The 24606-nt window shown below is 38.1% G+C and overlaps 1 protein-coding gene and 1 long non-coding RNA gene across 4 annotated transcripts in view; both read left to right on the forward strand.

Annotated features, from left to right (window-relative positions):
• The window catches only part of LOC112149660 (cGMP-dependent 3',5'-cyclic phosphodiesterase), a gene marked incomplete at its 3' end in the record, with an annotated part of 200241 nt that overhangs the window by 111783 nt on the left and 63852 nt on the right, over window positions 1–24606 (forward strand).
• On the forward strand, window positions 5130–6376 carry LOC112149661. Its single transcript, XR_002919822.2, has 3 exons — window positions 5130–5304; window positions 5512–5695; window positions 6078–6376. It is a non-coding gene; the product is annotated as an uncharacterized LOC112149661 (long non-coding RNA).

The following is a 24606-nucleotide window of genomic DNA, read 5'->3' on the forward strand; positions in this document are numbered from 1 at the left end:
TGGGGGGTTGTGAGTGTAAGTACGGGGAAAAAAGTTCCTGCAGTGATTATAGACGCGTTACAGAGAAGACCTGAAGACATTCAAAGTACATGATAGGAACATCTGCATTCCACCTCCCACTTCTGAATCATCTCTGGAGAAAAAATAAAAACAAAAAAAGCGCGTCTCTCGTGTGGGAAAAAAGCTTCAACCGTATGACTAAACAAGCAGTTCAGGTCACTAACCTGCCAGGTGAAAGTACAAACTGAGATTTCTTCAGCAAATGAGTTGTTTATGTGGGTGAATTCTTCTGGGTTTTGGATGATAAATCCGTCGAATTAGAAGAAGAAATGTCTCATTTGTGCTGCTGCAGCATGAGTCCTGTTTACAGGCTGCTTAACCTCTGTGTCACCTAAGAACAATGCGCACAAACGCAGATACATCCGAAGAGTGACGCATGTTTCTGAGCTGCAGAGGTGTTGTGGGAGGAGCAGGGAATAGGAGTCTCCGTCATACCACAGCTCGGGTTCATGCTTCACCGCTAATGTATGCGTGGAGCGAATCTGCATCATTCCACCTGCAAAAGGAGGCAGGTTTCTGTATGTTATTACATTTATGTAGACGTCATGAACAAGTGTTCACTTCGAGGAGATAAAAACGCGTTTTTCCATAAAACTACACAATTCTGACCAGGGTGAGCTCCCCCTTTGCCTAGTAGTGGCTAGCATAGGCTCCAGCAACCCCATAAGGGATGAAGCAGAAAATGAATACTCACTCTGTTTCCATGGTTTCTGGAGAAATAAATGAACATGGTCTCATTTTTTGAAGTTGAGAAAAATGAAATGAAATGAAAAAAAGCTAAAAAAAACAAGGTGAGACACATGAAGTGCACTTACGGTGGACTATTCCAGAAAATGCATCAGCTCAGGGCTATTTACAACAATCAATTGAACACCCCCAGAGAACAAGATTACATTTCCCCTATGTAACCCCCTCCCTCCCTTTTCTTTCTTTCGTTCTTTCTCTTTCTCTGCACTGGAGATGGAGAAAAAAATAGTGTCTCACTTAATGCTTTAATTATTTATGGTTTAATCACAGGGAGCTCCAACAGAAGCCACACATGGGAGAAAATGACTGATAGCATCACATCATGTCATTCGAAATGAATCCTGTTTACAGCGCGGGGAATTCTTAACAATGTTCAAAAACACAGATGTTGCTGAGAGAGAGATAAATGTTTACAGATATGACTTTGATACAAAAATACAGTCTGTTTTTGAATTGTTTAATATTTATTTAAAATGGGGTCTCTGATCATGTTATGTTCCATTTTCAAATTGTTCCCAGTGGTCTTCTGATTACGCTTATGCCATTTTCAGCCAAAATTTTAAAATGTCGTGTCGTTTTCTCAGACTTAGTTTCTCTCCCAACTTAACAATAGCATCGCAAAAAAATGGCAAGTGTGACGAAGCAGCGTCACAGGTTGCAGGACAGTGCCTGAAGACTTGAATTGTTTTTTTTTTTCTCCTTCTATCCTATCATTTCTCAGTCATTTAGTTTATAGTTACACCAGACACATACATACATCCAGGCACATTAATCATTCACTTTCACCACAGCCACATTTTATTTAACTCAAAGGGTGCACACTTAGTTTTAAATAGAATGTTACTTACCATCCAGGCTTCCCACCACAAACATTCCAACCAGAGCATTGTACACATCATCATACATATAGGAAACAGGAAGTGATGTCACATGTCAGAATTGTAAGTTTTTTTTTCTCTTTTTCTCTGTCACAATGCTTTTGATATTCATACTTGTTTCTGTTAAAGCCATGATTAATTATTTCTTCATTTTAGGTCATTTTTTCCAGGTATAAGGCTGAATTTTCTGTTAAAGAAATGTTTGGTTAATTGGCCTGTGGGAGGGGCTAAGCCTTTATAAGGGGAGAACTTTTCAGTTTGATGGCAGAGCAGTCATGGTTGCAGTGGTGGCAACAGGCTCTCCCAAACAGTGTTTGTGAACTCTGTTTCTTATTGGGGAACAATAAAATCCCATTACCTATTCAAGACCTGGCTCATCTTATTTCTGAGTACTTCCTGGCTCACTACAAGAAGAACCCCGCCACAGCAAGCAATATTGGAGCTATCCAGCTGTACAGCTTTCAGTCAGACGCCAGGTCAGGCGAGGAAAACGAAAACATACATGGATCTATTTATCTGAAAGTGAATGGATAAGAATAGAGCAAAGCTGGGAGTCTGTGGCCCCCCAGCGTATTTTCTACATCACAAATACAATCTTTTTCAAACACCTTTTTTTTGTTGGCCCCTGATTCGAATAAATAAATATCCAAAAATGCCATTTTGAGCTTGATTTTCCTTCTAGAGTTGCTAGAAAACCTATGGGAACCCTTTGCTTAATTTCTGTAAGAAATGGATAAAAAATGTGTTTTTTTTTATCTCAATTTAAATCACGACGATGGAGAAAAACATTGCCGGCTTAAATCACACCAGTTTATGTTTTTGTGTTTTTATTTAACATGATTGTGTGTTCAGTTTATAGATCAAACCTAGTAATTCCAAAGAGTTCACGTATTTTCTCCTGTACCTGTATATGACCTCCATCGTCAGAAAAACAACAAAAGCACAATTTTTCATTGAAACAGGTCTTTAAAATTAGAATAAAGTAGAAATTTAACTTACTTCAGTCCGTCATATTTAAGAAAAATGTATTAATCTCTCAAATAAGATGAATTCTTTTGTTTCACACAGCACAATATGTGGTAAAATGTTTACCACTACTGTCCAACAGAGTACAAATATACAAAAGTATATGCAACTAAGTATAAAAAAGTAATTTTAATAAATATATGACTGTATAGCCTCCATCTTGTATATACAGCTATGACAATGTTAAAGTGGAAAAGTGTCCAAGTGCTACAAAGAGTTCAAATCTGTAAAGTAGCAATACTGTGCAGACATCATGTAGAGTAGTGAGTTTCCTGTTCAGGAATGTTATGATGTGTGTTGGTGTGAGTCCTGAAAGACCAGGTAGGTGTTAAAGTTACTGGCCCGAATGGCCTGTGGGGAAAAGCTCCTTATTATCCTCTCTGTGTTTGCCTTCAGGGAATAGGAACGTCTCTCTGACCCAAACAGACAGAAGAGTCTGTTGTTGGGACGACTGAGGTCGCTCAGTGTCTTCTTTGCTCTGGTGCAGCACCACTTGTTTTAGACGGATGGTATGCTTGGCTGATTGCTCCCCCCTCTGGAGAGCTTTCCTGTCCTGTTTGGTGCTGTGATAATAAAACAGTCTGTAAGTGTAAAAGTTTGTCGTCCAAATCCCGGCAGAGTGATGGATGTGAAATTATCTTTTGGAAAGTTCTGACCTGTAATTTCTGTCAGCGTGGCTCAATATAAAATCAATTCACCTCTTATCTGGTCGGCCGCAGCCCCTTAACATCTATCAAGATATCAAATGTCGTTGTCAAGGTTCGCTACCTGTCCAATCCCCAGAGGAGGGCGGTCGCAGACGGTTCACTTGGACTGCGCCCAGCAGATTGGACCACGCAACCCCCCAAAAAAATCATTTTCTTCCCTGATATCATCCAGTGATTTAATGAATGCTGGCAGGGAGTGACGATAATTTTATGTGGTTCCACACCGCATTGAAAAGTGAGCATCGAGGAAAGCTTTACAAAGTCTCTTTCAGAGCTTTTCTCCCTGCAGAAAAGTGACACGGAGTCATTCCCTCCACATTTTACTCTCTAAAGGCTAAAGCAACGGTAAAAAAATCCAAATTACCTTTCAGGCGTTGAATATTCTGTGTGTCTGGTTTCTAAGTTCCCTTTGAACCTGCTCTCTAACCCACCAGTTTAAGGGTAATGAAGGATTTGTGTTCAGGAAAAAGTGGTTCCACCAAGAAACGTTTAAGATGGAAGTTGATTGAAATCTGTTCCTCTTGCTTGAAATTCAGTGCAGGTAAAGGAAGGCAGGAATGAGAATGGAGGGAAATGGGGGGTGGGAAGAGGTTATGTTGTTCCCTGAGGGATTGGATTGACTGCTTAATTCAAGTACACAGAGTGGAAGTCAAAGACAGATGGTAAGAGGAAGGTTAGGGTTTACGTTCCGAGGACGAACGCAGAGGTGGTGATTGGTGGATGCCATGACATCATGCGTGTTTTTTTCCTGGTTTGTGTGTCCTTCCCTGCTGAATCTGATTAGAATAACAGAACGTTGGGCTGCCATGTTTAGCTGCAGAAAGTCACCCTGGATTTCTAAAGTCACACAGATCTTACAGCATGCAGAATTGTCTGCTTCAGTTTTCATTTAGGTCTGACAAACAGAGGAGATTTGAATGTTAAGACGCTGGACCGTTCCACTTTTGCTTTCATTTGGGAGAACTGCTGCATGATCAACAGCCTCTGCAGCCCTCATGCATACATTTTAACTTTAAAGTCCTACTCCGATCATCTTTTGATCTATTTTAAAATCATTCTCAGTGGAATTTTATTTATGATTATGCCGTCTTTAGCCAAAATAAAAAATATTGTGTCATTTTCTGGAAGTTAGTTTCTGCATTGAAACAGTAGTTCATCAGAAATTTGCCTATTATTTGTGGCCAATACCGTGTCTGTGGAGCAAGCCCGCCCCCACTCCCTGTCATCTATCTTTTTACATGCTTTCTCACTAGCTTACAGCCCCTAACGACTAACATTCCTGGTGCAATAGAATTTTTTTTCAACCATTTTGAGCCAGCACGGACAAGGAAAACAAAGACATACATGGATCTAGTCGTCTACATGTGAGTCAATCACAATAAAGCGAAGCAGAGACATCACAAATATGATCTTTTTCAAACTGCATTTTATCATATTTGCAACAAATTAAATAAAGAAATACTCAGAAATGTAATTTTAAGCCTAACTGTCTTTATAGATGTTCTTAGAAAACTGCAACAAGAACATTTTATAAACACAAAAAACAGGATTTTTAACTTCTTTCCATAAGTGTGACTGTGTGTTACTTAAACTCCATGACTACGCAGTCACATAAAGAGGACTGTCTGACCCGCTGGAAATGTTCTTAGCAATGTAAATCATTCATTTTCATCATGGTTTAAAAAGCTCCAGTTAAATGTTTTGAGGCGATGGTTAAAAGGAGTCTCCAGAAATTGAATTTTGGTCAGTGTAGTGTCCTCTGAAGACAGCTGTGTGTGTGTCAGCAAGTATATTTAGACATGTCGACATGCCTCCACAGGCAATCCTGTTCAGCGTTACCATGGAAATGACAGAGCCAAATTGTCAGTTTGTACTAGAAAAGAGGGGTAAGTGATGCAGAGCCTGGATGTCCTTGTGTGTGTGTAAGTGTGTGTAGTGCGTTTAGTTTTGTGCAGATGAGTTCCTCAAAGAGCTTCCAGAGGAATTGTGTGTTTGTTTCAGTTATTGAGGCGAGTAAAACAATGTTAGAGGCGTCTCGCCTTCTGCCACCTTTGAGTGTTTGACCAGGAAATTAAATTTTCTCTTCCTTTCAGACCACGCCGAGCTATTCGATCTCAAACATTGTTTTTACGCTGTCAACGCTTTGTACCCGCCAATCTCCCCGTTCAGCCCGTGTCCCTGGTTATCGCCGCTCCTCTTTCTTCGTCGCCACTCATGCTCGTCCTTCTGGATCTGATGCTGCGTCTCCCCGCGGTTGCTCCTTGCTGTGAGATCCTGGTGAGAGGCAGCTGTTTGTGGAGGAAGCCAAGAAGGCGTGTTATGATGCTAAGGTTCATTTAGCTGCTTTTAGGGGGGTCTTGCCACTTATACGGGGGCATTAAATTAATCCAGTGTTTTGGGGGAAAAATTAAGGTTATTCATCCAGAAATAATAACTTTTAAAGTTGGGAATTGTTCTAAAGAAACTTCTATTTTAGATTTAAACACACTGTTATATCATTAGTATGAGCTGCCGATCCAAAAAATGGCTTCTGACTGCAGCTGTGAATACTTTCAGAGCAGAAGAAGAAAATCTTCTGCAATTTGTTTGCCAGTTATGAGCATTTTTGCTTTACACCCTGTTTACTGATGAAACATTTTCCCATCTTTTCATGATTCAGACTATCATCATGACCAAATATATAACCATGGTTACAAAGAAATCCTCAAGACTACGTTCGGACAAGTGATCAAACAAAACAACTTTATAGCAAAAAAATAAACTTTAGGACAGAAAATTTCCTTTGTAAGAGTTGTGTTTGAAACATTAAACTGTCATCATAAAGCTTCTGTATCCTAAACTTAACAAATCAACAGTGCCCTGAAAACTAAAGGGATCTGTGATGATAAAAACCCACTTTCATTGCATCTACACTAAAAAAGGAAGAGTCCATAGATGAGGATGTGCACAGATGAACAGATGGACACTTTTTTTCACCAATAGTCACGATTTGTGTTTGGCTTATCCTTATTCATTAGGCATTTTTCACATTCTCTAACGTTTAAAATGAAACAACCTTGTACAGTAATCAAGGAGCACGGTCCTGTTCAACAACAAACACGTGCATTTGTGAAAGTCGATCATAAAAAAGGAGACCATGAACAACAAAGCCAACCTGACAGAACGCATCAGAAGTCGTTTTCTCACCGTCTTTCATTTCTGCTTTTGTTTGTTAGCTGAAGGTTAGCAGTTAACTTTCAAGTAAATCCGCACAAAGAGAACTAATAAGACGAGAACGCGGAGGTTCATCACAGAAATGCGTACTTTTCCTTGAATCAGGCCTTGAAGAGTCATCACTCTGCACGGATGAATGCCGGAGATTTTTCTCGGAAGGGCAGAGAGGCGTCATTGTTTGGAGGAAGGTGGGTGGATGGAGGCGAGTTTTCAATACAAGGTCATCTGAAGTAGCGGTTCTAGCAGGTACATTGATCCTCAGCCTGTTCTGCACTCGTTGTCTTGTAACAGACGTTCCAGCGTTTGTTTGTCTCCTTCATGTCCTCTCAGACTCCGTCCAGGCAGATGGACGTCTGCGCCGAGTCTGTCCGGCCGCGTTTCACTGCCAAAGCACTGAATCATGAATTCAATGTAGAATTCAATTAAAGGTTGATTTTTCAAGTTTGTATTCAAAATCAGTTTTTTTTTGTCTATGATTAAAAAGGTTGAAATGTAAAGTTTTTATTGAATTCCTTCTTTAATTTAAAAAAGTTTTTACCACCTGGAAAACCAACTCATTCTCTCTCCCCACTCGTCATATATGGACGTATGATTCGGCCCCCTCTGCGTCACTTTTTAGGTATCCCTTACACATCGTTTTTGACATGCTGGCTGTTCCCAATAAATCAGGGGTTCCCAACCTCCAGGTCGTGACATGTACCGATCCGAGGGCAATTTGGCACCAGGCCACAGACAGGAAAAAATGCATGCCCAAATCAGTGGTCCCCGACCCTCAGAATGCAGATTGGACCGGTACCTAAACCCTAATCCGGTGCTGGTACCCTTACACAGTACTGGTTTTCCGCCTGTTACTACATCCGTTACTGTGTCCCGAGGGTTGGGGACCCTTGGTTTAATGGGAACAGCCAGCCCGTCAAAAAACGACGAGTTGGAGAGTGAGAATGTGTAAGAAAAACAGTTACTTGGAAGGGAAACTGATTTATAGATTTATCCAATTTTTGCTTTTCCAAGTATAGATCAGTTTTATATCAAATCATATTCATATAAATGGCGCCTTGACTGTAGTCAAACAAGACAATGTACATTAAAACTGAGAACATCAAAACAACAGCTACAACAGCTAAAAGGTTAAAACAATTAAAAAGTCAAGTATGAAATAAGTAAAATAATAAAAATTTAGTTAAAAATAAAAGTGAAAACAAAATACTTGCATACAAAATGATTAGCAGAGCAGAGTATCCTGTTGTGTCAAAAACCAGCCTGTAGAAATTAGTTTTAAGGTTTTTTTTTTTTTTTTTTTTTTAATGAACAGTGAAGATTTCAGTCAAACTCTCAGTTGTAATGCGTCCCACAGCTTTGATGCACACATTGAAGAAGCTTCTTGCCCTCTGAGCTTGTTGGACATCGGTACCTCCAGGAGAAACTGACCTGAGGCATCAGGCTGGTTCTGGACCAGTAGGAGACAGGAAAGGGATGACTGAGTAACTTTAAAATTACAGAGAAAGAGAATTATAGTAATCCATCCGAGAAGTAATGAAGGCATGGATTACTGTCTCAGAATGCCACTTTGGTTTCACCTTCACCAACTGCCTCAAGTAAAAGAAGCTGGAGTTAACCACAGAGATATTTGGAGTTTAAAATCACTGTCCCAGGTTTGACCCGAAGGTTAGAGTCTGGACCTGCTGCAGTTTTTCTCCTAATGTTGTATTTAGAGGCAGTTTTTTTCATAACCTGTTGGTCACTTCAGACAATTAAAAAATAAAGTTAAGACAGTTTGGCCTTTTTAAAAGGATCTAGAATGGTTCTGATTAAAACAACCAATCAATTTAGAGCAGCATCTTAAGTCAAATCAAATGTGAGCTACTGCTTCATTAATAAACTCAATTCAATGCAATTTTTGCTTAACTTGTGTGTGTTTTGGTGTCCTGTGGGTGAAGGAGGGGCTTTGCTTGAAAAGAAAAAACATAAAAATGTTCTCCTATGTACCTGACAGGTGTTTAGAGATTCAGTCACATAGAAAGTTATTTATTTAAATAAAAAAGACTTAAAGAGGAAATTTAATCCAAGAAAACCAAGTTCACACTCCTAAAGCAAACAAGCAGTGGAATCCTGTTGAAACCTGTTATTTCCTTCTAAACTAAAAGGTGCTTCAAATGTCAGAACCCAAAATTAAGATGTCTAAAGTTCTGTCTGGGTACGTCTCCTTTACTGATTTGAAATGAAGGAGCAGTAAATCACGAGTTAATTTTAAGGTGCGAACAAGTGGAAAAACAGCTGGTCCTTCAACTCCATGTTCAATCAAAACCTCAGAGTAAACTTTGGGGTTTCAGCTCGCCAAGTGAGCACTCCAGTAGGCTCCACCCCCTTAGCCACGACCCTTAATGAAAGACTAGAAAACACATCAGCGGTGCTGTGGTCAAATAATGGTTTTATTTTAGGCTCTTTTGAAGCTTGTTTCTGTTTTTCAGTTCCTTTTCAGAGCCATCTTGGTCTGTGATAATGAACATGCTCTAGTTTCAGAAAAAAATTGGTTTAAAATTTGTCATAGAAATTCACAATCGTCACATTAAATGAGCTCTGGCCATTAATGAGAAAATGTTTTCTCAACCAGGCTCTGACATAAGAGAATAATACAATTTAATTATTTATCTTATTATTGTTGCAGAAGACCCTTTTTTCACCTTGTGATTACTTTTTGGAAATGACATGTTACTTTTAGTTTGATTTGGTTTATTAACAGTTTTCAGCATTATAAACAAAGAAAAAACACAATTAATAAAAACAATATATACATTTATCAAATTTATGTAAGATATTAAGTCAATTGGGAAATAAATAAAAGAAGATGATGCTTTGTTGGAAGTTATACTTACAGCGCATATTGCATACGTTCCTTTAAATATTGAGTTTATTTGCTTAAAAAGGAGAAACAAATTTAAACAATCTCACTCAACTTTTGCGTTTTAAATGAGCTTCAGTTCGGAAGTTGCTTTTTAACTCTTTACCCCCCTGATTAAAACTGACAAAACTCCCCCGTTTTTGCTGTTAGAACATCCTGGCGCAGCAACAGATTCATGTTTTGACAGCAGGAAGCTGAAGGGCATGTCAAAAGGAAAAAACAAATGCATTAAAAAAAAAAAAATCCCCCTCAGAAAATAATAACCCCAGCAGGAATGGATGAGGCTGTGATAGAAAATAGTTCACCCTTTCCAAGTGAAATGACCAGCGGATGCAGAACTGCTGTCACCTTGGGAACAGAGTGGAGGCAAGAGAAGTAAGAGAAATATTAAGTAGCAGTCTGATGGAAGTCATTATGACTTTTATTTTCATTACGGCGTGTCAGGTGTGTGAGCAAGCGCTGGTGTGTTTTTTGAGAGTGATGGTCAAAAAGAAAGGAGACAGAAATCAAGGTCTTCAGGGTGGAATTAATCATCACGCTCTTCCTTTCAGCCCAACGCTCTGACGGATGGAGCTATTATGTAAATGATGATTCCTGCGTTTGTGCTGCAGATCCTAATTTTGCCTTCTGTGTCTCTTCCTCCTTCACACAGAGATCTAAAAGGGAGCGGGGGTTACGTGGGTGTAACAGATTTGTAGCAGTTCCCCTATAAGTGTGGTGAACTACACTGATCTATGAGTCACAATAACCCTGAGATCACAGACGATGCGTTTTCTCCATCTCTCTGGAGGTGGAAGCTGGTTTTTCTGCATCTTCCTCACAAACTTTGGAGTTTGAAACACTTTGTTCTTGTCATTCGGCTAATCCCTGTTAAAGACAGAAACCTTTGCCTTTTGGATAGAATGTGTTGGAGTTTGCGGGAATAAAAAAATCTGGAAAAAAAAAGTGTAGACCTCATTGTGATTCAGAACAAAAGTTTTGCCTTTGAAAACCCAGCTTGATGTACAACATTATGGAGCTTTTGTGGAGCAAAATAAAAGCAGAAACAAGAAAAAAATGTATTTTTCACAAAAGTATAGCTCAGGTTGTTTTTATGTTCTGTTAAAAGAGTCTTAAATTATCATTTTAAACCTTAATTTGTGTTCAGGTCAAAATTTTAACATTTAAAAATGGGTTAATTTGACCTGAATTATAATATATGTGGGAGAACCAACTGGGTCAGATTTGGCCACTTTTTTTTTTTTTTTTATGTTTTGGCTGTTGCTAATTTTTGCTATCCCAAAAAGCAAAAAACTTACTTTTAAAGACCCAAAGAAATTGATTTCTTGGGTTCCCTGAGGGTTTGGTGTTTATATTATCATAAGACTTTAAAAAGGCGGCAGTAACTTTATTAATAACAATGTTTGAACAGGAATATGAGGAGTTTTATTGGAAATCAAGCCATTTTTCTGACAGACTTTTACTTTGAAATCATCCCTCATCCTAGTGTGACTCTTTAGGGATCTTCTTCTATCAAAGAAAACCAGACGTCATCTTTTATTCAGATTTTCCTGTTATTGTGTCTCACTATTTGATTGATTGATTGATTTATCCTTTTTAAGCAATTTCAAAAAAAGACAAACAAGACAATCTACAATGACACAGTACAATGAAAAAATGAAAATGCATTAGTGCGCAGAATGAAAGGTAATCACTGTGCTAAAGGAGTTTAAAAAAGTAAGAACAGGTGTCCAATTTAAATGACGATAGATAGTGGGTTATTGATCAAATCCATTTTGGATATTAATTCCAGGTTTCCCTTAAAAAGAGATCTAATCTCAATGGGATTTCCTGGTGAAATAACAGTTTTAATTAAAAAAAATCACAATTAATAATCCTGTTATCACATTGTATCATATGGAGGAAATTAGCATAATTCCAGATAAAACTCAACTCTAAAAGCTGGCCTGGGTTTTTACCCATATTAGTCTGTTAGTTGGTAAATGAATTGCATCTTTTTCCAATGTTTGCTGTTAAAGTTCACAAGTTTTCAATCAGATAACTGTTGAAGTAACGGCAAATTCTGTTACTCCATAACTGGATCTGTGGTATAGATGCTAATTAATGTATTTGCCGTTTCTGTAATTTGCTGCAGAGGCACAAGACGGCGTCAGATGCGCTCCAACACATGCAGCCAAAAACTCTGACAAATGCAGACGTACAGCGAGAAACAGACATGGAAGATGAGAGACTGCAGAGGAGCTGAAAAGTGACAGCTTGATCAAAAAGTTTTTTCTCTTTGACCAATCTGACAGGAAACAGGCAAACAGTCTGTATCCTGGCAACCGCCGTCTTTCTGGGGCACTTGGAAATGCAGAACTGGACGGGATAGGAGTGTGTGTGTGCACGTGCATATGTGAGGTCTTCAGCATTCTGATGTCTTCAGGCTCAGCAGTCAGTCTGTTTTGACAAACTCCGATCAGCCAAACCAACTGAAAGTCATTCGAAACTTTGACTCCAGGTTTCACTTTGAAATCTGCATTTGAAAACAGTCCAATATTTTTTTTTTCTTTTTTTGGAGACCCATTGCAATGAAACTTGTGTTTCCGGTGTTTTTAATATGTTCTTGTTTCATTTTTCTCATGAGGAAGGACACATTTAATAAAAAATAGCTTCAAATTTGCATTTCTAAGCATTTTTTTCATTGTGAATCAGAAGCAGACGGAAAAATGGAGTTGGAAAAGCTTGTAGCAGTGACGTAGGTGCTCCAATCAGCAGCCCACCAGGTCCCTACTGCACCCCGTTGTGATGCATCCACTTGTAGACGAATAGATTCATTTAAATGTTTTCTCCACATTTGAGCTGACATCTGGATCTCTGAGAAATCGCCAATATTGTTCCCCATTTTTTTGAGGTTGTGAGGGTCTGTAAGCTACTGGGAGAGTGTACAAACAGATGGATGATGGGAAATTGGGGTGTGTTTACTCTGCACCAATAGTTCTGCCTACAATTCACAATTCAGAGGTGAGTTTCTAATCAACCACTGCCACTCTGCAGAAACTATGTCCTAAAATGGACACAAATTATTATATTTTGTCTAAAATCAACATAATAATAATTACAAACCACTGGGAACACTGTGAAAATAGATCAGTAGTTGATTGGAGTGGGACTAGTTACATTTTTTTTTCTGACATGAAGTGTTGAGGAAAGCACAGATCCACACAATAGGATTGATTAATTTTAAAAAATGGGATTTCCCTTTCAGGGTCCTGTTGTCGTAAATGTCCTAAATTTATTCTTCTGCTTCTTCCCCACCATGACACAAAGTTTTTTCTGCTTTTTTCAGTAATATGCCTGTAAAGCTATCCGTCCAACCTTACAAAGTACTCACTGAGGAAAATGTGAATATATATATATATATATATATATATTATTTACGCCACGCTGACTCTAAAAACACTCAAACTGAATGAGACTTTCAAGTTGTTAGAAGTAGAAGTGAAGACAGAGTGACAAACTGCTCTACAAGAGTTTTATAAATGTTTAAATTTCTTTTCAATTGCAAACATATTGCTGGAGAATCAGACTCAGCGTGAGCTTAACTTGCAAGCTCGGTTGTGTATGTTTTGTCTAGCAGTGTGAGTTCATCCGTGCGAAAGAACGGGGTCCGTTGCGGTGCAGCGAGGAGATCGTACCTTTTTGCGTGTGCCTGAGCACATTTTTGTGTGAATGTCCTAATCCGCTCTGTCAAAACGATTTTACAGCTTTCGCTCATCTCCTTCAGTCTTTCCAAGCAGAGGAAGAGCAGATTAGTTACACATCCTCCTCTCTTGCTCCGAGTCTCTTCCTTTATCCTCTGCTCCACAAGTGTGTGTTTGTGTGTGCGTGTGCGCAAGAGTGTTTGTGTGTGGCCTCGGCAGTTTTACATAAAGCTCCATCGAAGAAGCAGAGAGTCGTTGGCAGCCGAACGCAGTCGTTGCTCAATAGACCATTTTCTACAGAGCTGACCCTGTCGTATTGAGCTTTCTGTCACGCACAGACACGTGCACGCACACATGCACACGCAGATCGTTTAACAGCATCCTCGGATAATGAGACTGCAGTAAATCATTCAAAACCTTACAAGAATAGTTGGAATCAAATACAAACGTGGAAAGAAAATTATTTCGTGCACGTTGATGTGACACATTACAACACACAGACGGAGGCCATATTTGTGCACGTGTGACCATGCACACTCACAAACAAAGCTGTGGTTTTTAAGAATGACGTCACATTCGGGTTGATAGTGAGAGTTCCCAGTTCGCTCTGTTTGGAGCGTTTGTGTACACGGGTCAGCGGGAAATGGGTGGTGCTCATCCACTGTGGAAGTGTGCGTGATGACTTTGTGACCCCTTCATCAGCTGCTCTGTCACCTTTGACCTTTGGCCTAAACAAAGGCTTTGGGAGGAGCGCAGTAATTCACACACTTCTGATGTTATTTTTTTCTCTAACAAATACAGAGATCAAGTATATTCAGTGATTTTCTAATCATTTTTTTATTTCTCTGTCTTTTCCCATCATGCTTTCCTTCGTGTCCTTGGTGCTTCCTGGTGACTCTTCTCCAAAGGTAAGAAACGAGCTCTCAAAAGCATTAAAGCTAAGAGATGTAGAAGAAGCAGAGAAACAGAGAGGCAGTGAAAGGCTGCCGAGTGTGTGGGGGACTTGATATACAGGAGATTGATTAAGGGGCTAACAGAGAGAGAAACAGATCAACAGATGGACAGATCTGCAGATCTCATTTTGGTGGATTTCACAGGCAGATGAACTGAATAGACTAAAAAGGAGCAGACTGAGGACGGCGTCCAGAACAGAAGAGTCATTTCAATTATAAACTCAAAATTAAGTCAAATAAATGTTTATTGCTTGGGTTGATATTAACACCCAGCTGTGACCCTGATTGCAATCTTTACTATAACACTGATTACAGCAATACAGAGGGACTTCGAGGAGCTCCAGGTGATATTTTGCTGCAGTAAAGTTACTCGTCTGATCCGCATTGTCTGACAGCCCTATTTAGTTGCCAGACAAAGAAGTGTTTGGGTTTAAGACTCTTTTTGAGAGATTTCCTCCCCTGCCTTCCCACAGTGCAGACATGACGGGGGGCTGATCAACCCCATTTGTGGCACTTGTTTTGGTCAAGAGCAAAAATATTTAGTAAATTTGATTTTTTTAAGACCCACTCCAAAGAAAATTGTGTTTTTGGTGTTTTCAGCATGTTGTTGTGGCATTTTTTTCTGATAATGGAGGTCAGATCAAAGCTGCATTTGTGAGTATTTTTTTAAATCATTTTCAATAAGGAGCAGACTAAGAAATGCCGTGTTTGTGATGTAGAAAATATGCGGGGGGCCAGGAGCCCCCTGGTCTGCTCCATTCTGATGCATCCACTTGTAGACAAATAAATCCACGTCTGGCTCAAAACTGTTTCAGTATTGCTCACCATTTTTGCTGCACTTGTAATGTTAGGTTGGGGGTGTGAGGAGCTGTAGGCTAGCGGGAGAGTGTAAACAGATGGGTGATGGGAAGTGGCGGTGGGGTTGCTCCTTAAAAACAGTCCCTCACAACTCAGAGGTGAATTTCTAAAAGAGACCAGCACAGGTTTTTAGATTGTGGCTAAAAACTACATAACCATAATTAAAAGACCACTGGTAATGCTTTAAAAATATCTAAAAAAATATTTGGACTTAAAGTATTCTTAATTTTAATTATTAATGTATTCAAACTTTCCATGTCACCTGCTGTAAGCTGTGTATGACGTTTTTATATAAATGTTGAGTTTGTGAAGACTCAAAATAATAAAAATCAGTTTGACAACTTCCCTGTTCAATGAATTATATAGTTAAAGTTTGACATTTTAACATTTTATATTTTAAAAAAGAAGAGGAGTTTTTCTACAGTTTTCTTTTTAAAATGTTGTCCTTTATTAGAAAAACAGTAAAATCTTCCTGCATTACTTTATATTTCCAACTTTACACTGAATATAAACTTAATACTCATTATTTATTATTGTTTTTTTTTATTACGGTAATTCAATCAATCAGTATGTTTGCATTTAGAGCAAAATCCTCTTTTTTAGGGAGTGATGACAAAGAGGCAGCTTAGGTCAGTTTATAACTAAGAGACACATTGAAACATTAGAATAATAAAACACTAAAAAAATAAATACACAAAAATAAGATTCTTAAACATTAAATTATAAAAATAGTGAAATTGTCTTCCTGTTAAACACCTTGTTATGCTCCTCAGTCTGTTGTTGTTTATCTGATGCAGTCTTCTTTTTATTCAGCCTCTGCTAGGAACCATGAATCTTAATATATTCCATAAAAATGAGTGACATGTTTGTGCTGATGTAGAAAAGCACTTAAAATTGTCCTTTGGAAGAGTTCATTTAGGTTTTTTTGCTGTAAGTCTGCAGAAAATGTGCACCGTTTAAGCAGCTCATAAACACACACTAAGCTGGAATTGAGTAAATACTGCAGCTATAATAACAGGTTCAAACGCTTGACCCTGACTGTGTGTGAGGATGTTTGTGGAGGAGAATTAATGACCTGACTGTAGTCTTTGTGTTTTACTTTGAAACACACCGGTGCTGCCACACACATTAACACAGGCACACAAACGCACACAAATACAGGCAGCTGGAGGGAGAGCTCCAACAGGGATGCTTATGTAAATGTGGGCAGTTTGTAAAAACATTTACGCCTAAAATTTATACAAAAAATTGTTGCTATTCAGTAAATAAAGGAGATGATTTGCCTGTTTTCTAAAGCAGCAGATAAAATCCCTCCTGCCACGATTGCAACAGCAAAGAAAATGGCCTTTCAATGTCAAATGTGCGAAAAAGATTTGTTTACAATAATTTCGTTTTTTTGTGCATTTTTTGTAGTAAGTAAATAAAGCAGCTCTGGGGGAAGTTGAGACACTGAGTTTGACTCTGAGCCGCAGTGTTTGTGTGTGCGATGTTGTGAAGTAGATCCTATCCATCACTACCCCATCAATTACTTCTACTCCAATCAGCTAAATGGATCGCACCAGTGGTTTTGTGCTGGGATGTGTGCGAGTTGGAAATGCTTGCAAGCATTTTCAGACTGCTTCATCAAACTCAATTTTACTCCACAAATTGTGCTGTTTTTGATAATAAAATACCAAAATAAAGTGTTTTTTAAAATCTTTTTTAGCACCTCTCCTCTCAAAGAGGACAAAACGTTTTCTAACTCGGATGTGTTGCAGCATTGTTTCTGTTTGGGTCTTTACTGTCCGTCATGTTTCCTGTGACCCGTGTGATGTGTGCACGTGAGCAGGTTTTCTGTCGGTCATTCATGCTCTGCTGCTGCTTCCTGTCTTTTCTGTGAGTCCTCTGGGCAGAGTTGTGGCCCCAGGCGGGAGCCGTACGCTTTTAGGCCACTTGTGTGTGTGTGCATGTGTGTGTGTGTTTGCACACATGCTGGTTAGTGTGAGAAACTTCTGGGGTATAAGCATTGATTGAGTGTCTGGTGCCCCGCTGTTAGCGCACAGTTAGCCTCATTACCAAAAGGTCTTGCTGTTCCCTCCTCTTCCTCTTCACATTGCTACAAACATTTTCTGCTTTTACAACCTGTGTGACCTCATTCTCCCCTGCGTCCTCTCTGTCCTTTTCCTGCACTCTCATCTTTATCATTTCACTGAACATACTGCAGCAACAACAAGAGACTGGCAGCCTGAACTGTAGGGGTGAAAACATGCTCTTCAAATTCGTCTTGGGTGGGGGGGGGATCATTCCTGGAACCACATTTTGATTAATATGCCCTCTTTTATCACTACACGCAGAGCCACCTTACACATACACAACATCTATTTTGATGCATTTCATATAAAATCACTTTAGAATAGATCTGCGTCACCTTTAATACTCCCATTACAGTGATTTTAAACAAACAAAATCTGCTTTGTAAGATAAACAAATGTTTCCTCTTCTGTTTAATTATGTTTAACATATATTTATTCTGTAAGAAGACACTGGTGAATCAAGTTATGATTTTTTTTCTCATAAATTTACAGGTTCATTTTCATAAAATTATTTTTTTTTCTTATAAAATAATGACTTTATTTTCATACAATTATGCTTGTTTTCATAAATGTACATGTTTTTTTTTCTGAATGCACAAAAGAAAGGTCACACATACCTGTTGGCTATAATAGTCTTCACATATGAACTAGTCAAAATGTACACAACACAACTGCAGTTGACACACACGTTTCTGCATATAAACCCACACATGTGAAACCTTTCATTCTGTCACACATACTATTAGTTCAAAGGTGAGCTGACACCTGTGCTCAGGTGAGTGTTTATTTATTGCTGAGCTGGATGACAATGGAATGTAAAAAGAAGGAGAGTGTTCGACCGAATTACAAAATGACAAATAAAGCTATTTGAAGAGTCAACAGAGCAGGATACTGTGAACCAAATAATTCATTATTTTGTTTGACTAAAAGTTTAAAATTAAAGGACTTTGTTTATGTTCAAGTATTAGAAATAGTTTTTAGAGATAAATATAATTTAGTTCCAACCAATATACAGAAACTGTTTTCTTTAAGAGTTTGTCAGTATAATTTAAAACGTCTTTAAGAGATTTAATTTAAGAGATGTTTCAGTTCTCGGTGTGAAATGATAGAATGAATTGAGCAATGAATTAGAATTAAGTTGCTGTTTTTTTTTGGCAGTTTAAAAAAACGTCTAAAATATAAATGTGTAAATGATTACAAAACACTTTTGTAGCTTTTATGACTTTTTCTAATAATTTTACATTATTTTTGTAAAATCTAGACATTTTACTCATAGATTTACACATTTATTATCATAAATTACAATTTTTTTCTCACAAATAAACATATTTTTTCTGTAAAATTTTGATTTTTTCCTATAAATTTACAACTTTCTAAAAAAAATTATACAACTTTTTTGTCACATATTTGCACATTTATTCTCAAAATCTTATGACTTTTACTCATAAGTTTACACATATATTTTCATAAAAATGTGACTTTTTTCTTATAAAAATACACGTTTATTCTCATGTAATTGTGACTTTTTTCTCATACATGTACAACTGTGTTCACATCAAATGACAGCTTTTTTTGTAAATGTACTAATTTATTCTCATGAATTATGACTTTTTTTTTCCATAAAACTACAACTTTTTATTAGACATTTCCAAATTTATTTTTTTATTATTATTTTCCCCTAAATTCTCACATTTCTTTTTGTAAAGTTGCAACTTTATTTTCATAATTTTACGACTTATTTTCATATATGTATTTTTTTATGGTGTCACTAATACGGTTGTAGACTTCCAATTCTTCATTTTCATATACGTTTCCCCACATCACATTAAAAATCATTATTCTTAAACTGTAACACCGCAGGAACACAACTGGAATTTAAGATGGGAGTTTTGTACCAAAAGCATAAACACATCTCCCCCATTATGATGCTCATGAATAGAAACACAGGATAACCAGATAATAGCTGTAACTCAGTGACACTAACATGAAGCCATGTTATGATGCTCCTGTGGCATAAAATGGGTTTTGGAATCAACTCTGCGCTCCGCAGGGAGCCAATAAAAGCAGGCCGTTGCAGGGTGATGCGGGACCTTGGAGAGTGTTTGTCAAAAGCCTGGCAGCAGCATCCTGCAACAGCTGCTGCCAGGTCATTGTTGACTGACTGAGGCAGGAGAGCAAGCCAAAACCAGGAACCTGACATGATGAGATAAAAGCATGCACAAAAAAAGAAAAAAACTTGACAGGTTGCCTGTCCATCTTAGTGGGAAAACACACACACAAAGGAGCTCTTACCTGCAGGCAGGTCTCTACCCGTTTTTGTCGTCAGCTGTGGCAGCGAATCAACAAATGTGCAGAATGTGTGCAGGCATTGTTTGCCTCAATTAACGAAGGCCTATTATCACCCTGTTGAGCCCTTTCTGTTTACAGAGAAAACAATCCACGAAGAGTCGCCATCTTTAATGGCAGGAAAAAAATTCCTCTCAAGAATGCACCAATAATTTGTTTTGTTTTTTCTGTTCCCTTCCATCTTCTCTCGTGTCACCGGCATTGTTCAGGCATCCAAAGACCTACTTCAATTTGTAGAACCATCTTGCCAGCTAGTAATTACTGCTTCTGGGCTTGTTTCTTGTTCATGCTTTTGGGGTTGTAATTATTTTCCTGAATCACACTCTTTAACAACTTGTGTGTGACGTATTTAATCTAAATCAGGGTATGCTTCTGCTCTGCCACTGCCACGGGTGTTTTATAATGAGAAAATGTGCTGAGACCTAATAAATAAAAAAAGAAAAGCGGAAATTAAGAGTCACACTTTTATCACTACTTCACTGGATAGCGGAGCATCAAAAGCACACGAGACTCAACAAATGCAGTCTGTGTGGTGGAAGACACTCATCAGAAGTAACTCAGTCATTTGAGTCACAAATGAATCAGGCTGGAGAATGACAACAAGCTTCACTGATCACAAGTAAAGGCATAAATCTGTATAATGTATGTTACACAAGAAAATTATCAGCAGGATTCATGGAGGTTAGCAGCTATTAATATTTGCCAAAACTCAAAAAAGATCTACTGTAGAAAAAAAACACAACCTTAAGAGGGTAAAATCAAAAGGAAGGCTTAAGGTGGTTTAAGGTACTGACTGTATGTAGGAACTGGACTGAGTGACCCCTCCCCCCTGACGATCCAAACAGGAAGTACCTGCTGGCTCTAAGAAGCCAAAATCCCATAAACTTCTATGGAAAAATAAACAATTATTACTCAGTCATTCCATTTGTCAGACAACTGTTGTTGTTCTTCAAGTTACAAATTGGCCAATCTGATCAATAAAAGTGGGTGGAGCCTTCTGGCCCCCACGTCTAACGCTCAACATGTTCGATTCAATTTCGTGTAGCCCACTTTCAAATGGTAGGGGTGTGGCCTTCTGACAAGCTCACTCCTGATTGGCAAGATTGTTTGCCATGGAAACATTGACTGATTCGTATCAATCGCTGCTTACTGACGTCGTCTGGCTGAAACATATCGTAAAAAAAAATGGTGATTGAATTGACTTTGTTGGGTTGAAGCCAGTAGTAAAATATTTTCAGTGGGTGACTTCACACTCACACTGTCCAGTTGTCATTTATAGTCTGATTTAAGTGCATCATCAGAAACACCAGTTAACAATCAGCGAGCAGAAGATGTTACGTTGAGGAACTAGCTGACGTCACAGAACTCTAAATTTGCTGTTCAGTAAAATATTTTTTTGCACCTCTCCTAATTATTTAGTTTGATAAAGTTAATATCAGTTGCAGTTTATGGTTTTATTTCTTAAAGGTAAAAACTACATCCAGACCTGACAGGGTCCATTTGTAGAGAAAATATGGTCTCAGGACTCGTTGAGCTTCTCTTGGCAGCAAAAACTGCCATCAAATGTTTGCAGAAACTGGCAGCAGACCAGCTCTGTGGTTCACTGAAGTAGTATATCAGGCCTTTAAAGAAAGACCTAATGCCTCATTGCTTGACACGTGGCAACAAAAGTTGGCAAAAATCACCAAAGGCTTCCAGGATCATGGCTGCAACTGCCAGGTTATTTGTCAAATGCAGAGGATTTAGTTAGATGACAACTAGTTTAAACTAAGAAAGTCAGCACTTTGACCAGTCCATCCTAAAAGCTTATATTTTGTTTAAGTTGTTACATGTTAATGTTGGTGATCGTTCTGTATGTAAAATCTCCGTATTTCTGAAGTGAGAATTGTTCTGAGGCCCCCAAAAAAATTAACCTGAAATTGTGGCTCCATCAAGAATTGCTTCAAAGGAGCCCCAGACCATCACAGTACCACCACCATGTTTGTTCATTTCGTGTGCTTTTTACAAAATTTACTGCTAGGTTTTATCAATGTACCATAATTTTAAATATGTTTCCAAAAGGTTAAATTTTGACCTTTTAAGTCCACAAAAAAGTTCTTAAAATTGGGAGGAAATGAAGCAAATGTGAGATTAAGTGATTTTTGAGCAGCAGTGACTTTCATCCTACAATTCTCAAAGGAAATTTTTCTTCCACATGGAGCCAAGCAGGTTTTTGCCAAGCTTTTCTTTTAATAAATCCTCACATATGTTCATTTTTGTGCATAAAATAAAACAAAAACAAAGGAAGTCTGTTTTGTTCAATTTGCCTCTAATATACTGTTTTCTGGACCATTTAATAGCAGTCGTAGTGGAAAAATCAGGATAATTGGTGGAAATTTAGGATATGATCTGAATGTTATCTACCAAAATTCTCATCACTTAAATGTACACAATGTACAAACATAAAAATTAGTTCTTTTCCTGTCATGGTTTTATGTAAACTGTAAGAAATAAGCTGCTCCTAAACAGACCTTTTAGGAGGAAATAGTCAAAGCTTCTGCTTCCATATGGATGCTAATCCACTGACCATAAGCCTCCATGAACTTCCTGCTGACAGCTGAATATGTTAAAAGCCGTCCTGTCCACAGCTGCTAGAGAAGAAAAATTGAAAAGGACATGATAAAAGATAAACACCAATAAATGAACAATAATTTTTTAAAACATAAATTGGCATCTGCTCTGTAGCAGGTTCCCTAATTAAATCAATAGGCTGCGAACCAAAGCCATTAACTTTTTTCAGAAAATGAACACTCGTCTATGTGCTTCAAATACTAAAAAAGGTCTTACATTAATATAGTAATTGCGGTTTTATTGCCGCTGCCCTCAAGTGGCCACAAAAATGACTTACTGTACCAGAAGCTGCTCCGTCATTCGCTGCTTGGCAGGTAAATCGTCCACCATTGCAGTTAAAGATAAATTAACAGATTATTTTTGAAGCGTTCTGAAGCTGGCGTTAAGCTGTCACAGATGTGTCGCTCTGTCGCTGGCTTCGTGCGATGAAGAGGAAATCGTGTAAATCGATAGGATGTAAAACAAAAACACAAGATAAAAGATTGTTCATTTCCATCCTGTCAGCTCTGATAATGTCAGGGCAGCAGAGATGGAGCAGGTTTTTATTAAGTCTCTTTACACTGAGCTGAGCTGATATACACTTTCACACTAAGGAGGAAATTGCCATTTACATGTTTAAACAATGAATCCATTAAAATTCTGCGCTGCATTTATTCAACAGTGCAGCTCTTTGCTAAGGGGCTCAGCAGAGAACTGTAAGTTTGCAAAGAATTCCTTTTATTCTTTAGCAAAACGCTGACAGCTGGTGTGCAGTCAAAGCTGACATCCATGTACTTAACCTTTGTCAGCCGTCTGAGGGCTTGTGTCCACTCTCTTCCTTATTCTCTCAAAATCAGCATCTTTTTCAGGTTGTTCCTGTTGAGGATTAACATAGACAGCTTCAGGGGCAACCAGTTTGACCCCCAGCAGCCTCGCATACAAACCAGAAGCAAAACAAAACATCAGAGCCTTTTAAAATGTCACCAACGGCAAGAATATTTTTCTTGTTTGTTCTGCATGTTGGCTAACCGCTTCTGAGGCCAGATGGAAGCGACATGAAATCATCGACATGAGAGCTGGACCAGCCAAGATGGACTGAGTCCTCTTTAGATGAGTCTGCTGTTTCCAAACGGGACACAGAGCACTCAACATCCTCTTTATGCCTTTTTTTTTTTTTTTTTTTGCAGCTTCTACATAAACTTAATACCCTGAACCATTCAGAAAGCCTCTGCTTTGACCACTGCTGCTTTTTGCTAACAATTTTTTGGACATAAATCACTAGAAAAGTATTTTATTTGTTGTTCCTGATTTCCCAAAACTGTTAAGCAAAAAAAGGCATTTAAAAACACATTTAAAAGCAGTGTGACGCTAATTGCTTCTAAATAAAAACATTGAAAAAGAATCACAGTCTCGGCTAAGCTTCTCACACAGATGCTTTTCTCACAAGAACTGAAAGTTTAGCTCCGCTCCATCAACTCCCTACTTACATATTTCCACATATAGAGCTGGAAGAGGATTCTTATGACAGTAGCACTTACACAAAATGATGACTTCATTAATAAGCCTGTCGTTTTTAGATGATTTTGTAGAAGGGTTGTCATTTTGAGCGACAGGAAGTTCATTAAATGAATGTTTGCCATACTTAGAGGGTTTGCAGAACGTCTGGTGGTTTACAGTGACTCTATAAAGCTGGAATGAGCATGAGGAGATGGCTGAGTTTGGCTAAACTGGCTTTTCCACCATGTGGTCATTGCCATCTTTGGAGGATGTGTCATCACAGAACCCTGACCTTTCAAAGTAAGACAAGCATGTGTGATATTGAATGTTGCTGAAAAGCTTTAATATACATAATGATTTGAGGAACAAAAAAAATTAATAATTCACATCAATGAACTTCAGATAAAATTAAGGAAATGTATGTTTGACCGATTATATATTTGTAGAACAATGCTTCTATACAAAAATATTAAATGCAGTTTGAAAAAGATCATATTTGTGATGGAGAAGATACACTGGGCAGGCCAAAAGCTTCATTCTCTGCTCCCTTCTGATGTACTTGCAAACAAATTGATCCCTGAATGTCTTTGTTTTCCTCACCTAAGATGGAATCTGGTTTAAAAACAGGTATTTTGATTTTGGCTAATAATGGCATAATCATAATTAAAAGACCACTGGGAGCACTGAAAATAGATCAAAAGATGATCAGAGTGAGACGGTGCTAAGCGAAATTTACCCATTATTTAGACTTTTTGACCAAAAAATCATTGTTACAGCAAACAAATAGTTTACTTTTTTGTGCAGTATTTATCCATTTTGGATACCAAATTAAACCACAAAAAGTGTTAGAGCAACAGTTGGTTTACTTATTCTGTGAGGTTGGACACAGGAGACTGGATACTGGACACACAACATATATAGTCCAAACAGACCATTTTTAATGTGATGGAAGATATATTTAAAGACAATTAAACTGCATTTATTTTGATTTCTTTATCCAAATCATTGTGAACCAGTTGCAGATGAAAAAATACACTTGGAAAAAGCTTGATGCATCCACTTGTACACAGATAGGTTT

This window comes from Oryzias melastigma, linkage group LG13, assembly GCF_002922805.2.
Source record: "Oryzias melastigma strain HK-1 linkage group LG13, ASM292280v2, whole genome shotgun sequence".
In the NCBI taxonomy this organism is placed as follows: domain Eukaryota; kingdom Metazoa; phylum Chordata; class Actinopteri; order Beloniformes; family Adrianichthyidae; genus Oryzias; species Oryzias melastigma.